This window comes from Vitis riparia, chromosome 6 (assembly GCF_004353265.1).
Source record: "Vitis riparia cultivar Riparia Gloire de Montpellier isolate 1030 chromosome 6, EGFV_Vit.rip_1.0, whole genome shotgun sequence".
NCBI classification, from domain to species: domain Eukaryota; kingdom Viridiplantae; phylum Streptophyta; class Magnoliopsida; order Vitales; family Vitaceae; genus Vitis; species Vitis riparia.
Window position 1 is genome coordinate 18407695 of NC_048436.1, and position 3560 is coordinate 18411254.

Here is a 3560-nt window from a genome sequence, read left to right on the forward strand (position 1 = left end):
TTTTTTATTTAATTAAAAATAAAGGATCATATTAATTAAGATAATTAAATATAACATATTGATAACAAGTTTACTTTAATAATATTGGTCTTATTTTTAACCAATTTTAACTTTTTTTATTTAGTCAAAAACAAAACATCATCATATTTTAATTTTTTCTATTAAATTAAAAACATAATTTTTTTTCTCCAATTTAAAATTTTAGTCAACATAGTAAATTAAAATAAGGTATTTTATATATTAAATAAATTTATTCTACTTAAAAAAACCTTTCAACCATAAAGTCAAAGAGCTTATTTTGTCATTCAAGTAACCATTAAAAAAAAAATACTATATCAATCAAACCAAACTTTCCAACAAATTCTTTCCATCCAAACACACACCAATTGTTTTTTATTTCTTCTAAATCGCCTCCCCATCATTAGTCGTTTTATTGAGAGAAAAGTCTAATTATGCATGCAGAAAGTTAAATCAAGGTCCCTTGATGGGTAGACAACTTTTCCTTCATTTTCTCACAGATTCCCAGGAAAGAAAATTATCACTATATAATAAAAGACCAACACGATCACCACGTGTCTAAAACTCCAACAAAGTTGCTTCAAATGTCGGTGCACCGCAGTCGTGTCAACGTGAAGTTTGTCAACCGATGTACGGCTGGGATCCACAGAAGCCCACTAGATCTCCACGTGTCAACCGATTAACAAACTCCAAGCATAGAATAATTGTTGGTCACCGAAAGAACGATAAAACTAGTGGGTAGTTACTGTTTGGTGACGTGTACAAGCATTTCCCTGATTTTCCAATATCTAAAATATTAAACTAATGTGGACGATTATTGCTAAGATTTTGGTGTTGCAATTAGAAGCCAAATCAGCGTGTACGTGTGCCTCTGTGGAATGTTCAGAATCCAAAATCATCACTACTGCCAATAATTTATTAATTAATTTAGAGTTGAAACTTGAAAAAGACAAAAGGGGGTGTTTGGTCATGGGGTTAAAGTTGGACCATAAAATAAAGATAAGACAGTGTTCATCACCCATGATAATCTATTGTATGAAAATATTAGCATATTTTAAAAGGTAGATGACTGAAAATTTGGAGTGTTATCAAATATAATAATTGAGAATCCCAATTGATTTTGAAAGGCATGTGTCAATTCCAATATATTTTGGAAAATATTTTATGGGAAAATTATGAATAAGAATATTAGTATGGAAGTAATATTAAAATTTTAAAATCTTGGATCTTTTTGATTTCTACTTTGATAAGTTAAATCATTAGTTAATTTGTTTGTTATCCGATAATTTAAGGAAAAATATAAAAGAAAAAAAATAAAGGGGAAAAATAGAAAAAAAGAAAAAGTAAATAAAAAAATTAAAATTAATAAATTATTTTTATATAATACTTTTAATTTATTTTAATTACTTTAAAATTTTAATATTAGAAAAATGTTGATATTGCTAAGAAAAAATGGGTTACTCTATAAATAGAAACACGAAACGGGTTAATTTTATAAATATGAAGATTATTTTATCTTTTTAACTTATTAATTCTAAAAAAAAATGTAATTTTAAAGAAAATTGTACCAATTCATGCATATTTTAAAAGTTGATTAAATATATATATGAATTTGTTCAAAGTCCCCATCTGCCATCTAATCTCTCTAAGTACCATAATTGCCTCAAAAGAAAACCTCATTATTGAGGGAATATGTGTACATGGTGAGAAAGAAATATCATAATCAACATACTTTTAATTAAAATGTCTCAATCAATGACTCGTACCTACGTGAAAGGCTATGCATTCCCTTGACACATGCAGTCTAGGGAATATTATTGTGTAAGACAATTATTGCACATTATCAAACTTTTATGATACATTTATTAAATATAAAATTTATATATATAAAAAATTATGACTTTATTTTGATCTTAAAATTATAAATAAAAAGAATTATAAGGTTAAAAGGAATTATAATTATATTTTATTTTTTTAATAGGTTTTGTTGTGGTAAAGTTTGTATAAATATCACAAAACGGAATCAATCATACCACATCATATATCTCATTATTTTTTATATTTATTTTTTTAACCATTTTTTAAAGTAGTTCTAAAAAGCAGTTTTTGAGACTTAGAAATGAAATTTTATTTGACAACTGTTTTGCTTAACAATTTTTTGTTCTATAAAACAAAAAAATCAAGAAAATAAGTTTGGTAATAAAAAACTGTTTCTAACACCTTTTAGTTTTTTTCAATTATTTTTACTTATTTTTCAAGAACTATTTTAAAAAATAATTATATTAAAAATAAAACACTAGATATAAAAATTATTTTAAAAATAAATAAAAACATTAAAAACCAGCTTTCAAAAATTGTTCTAAAAAACTTAATTACAAAACCATTTTCGAAAACAATTACCAAATAAACCTTTTTAATTTTTTTTAACTTCTTTCTAATATTTTTAAATATATTTAAAAAAATTATATTTAATATTTGATTCTTAATCATTCCAAATGTTTGTATAATTTTCTTCTTAAATAGTCTTCAAAAAATAAATGAAAACAATAAAAAATACTAAAATTTGTTATTTAAAAACACCATATTCTCTGTTTTTAAAAATAAAAAACAAAAAATAGATTTTAGTTATCATACATGTTTTTCTAAATTTTTATTCTAAATAATATAAAACTGTTATAAAAAATAATTATCAAATCATACCGCAATCCATCCTTATATTCTTTGTGCATTTTGAAGAGCTTAAAATTTTCATTTCTATGAGAAAAATAAATAATAAAATGAAGGAGTTGTTGGCACAATTAATTTATGGGTGATATGGATATTCGTGTCGCATGCAGAAATACAGAAAATTAATTGGAAGGTACTTCGGGATTCATTCATACAATTATCGAAAATTTGACCTCACAGCAGCTATTGCAATCTGGACACGAAAATTTGCAAAGAATCAATAATTGTGAAAGGCTGGACCACATTAAGTTGGCTTTTAAAGATTGGTATTCGGCGTGACACATAATTATTTTTTTAATTTCACAAAACTTTTAAATAATAGAATGGAAGAAAAACAAGGAAGAAGAAGGTTGTTGGGATGAGGAGAAAAATGATTGATTACATGTCAGAGAGAAGAACGGTGAAAATTTGAAGTGTGAGTACAGCGAAGCCTGATCTAAACCGCACCTTCTGAGAGAGTGAGAGTTGACTTCCATGGCAATAACGCCATTCGGACCGTGCATGGTGGCCGAAAGCCTGAAAGAGCTCGTCATTACAATGGGCTCGGCTCAGTTCACGATGATGCCCCCACTTAACTCCGTCCTCACAAAAAGGAAGTTAGAAATTGAGTGGAGTCACCACTGAGACCCCTTTTGTCTGTTTATTTCTGGCTCTTTGAAAAGTGATCGCTTTTTAAAAGATATTGCTTTGTCTCAATTCCCATGATTTGGAGTTTGAGTTACTATGAAGAAAAGAAAGAGAGAGAGAGAAGAGAGTTCTTATCTTCCATGGCTGGCTTTTGGTAGCACAAGATACTGGTGGGTTAACAGCTTTCG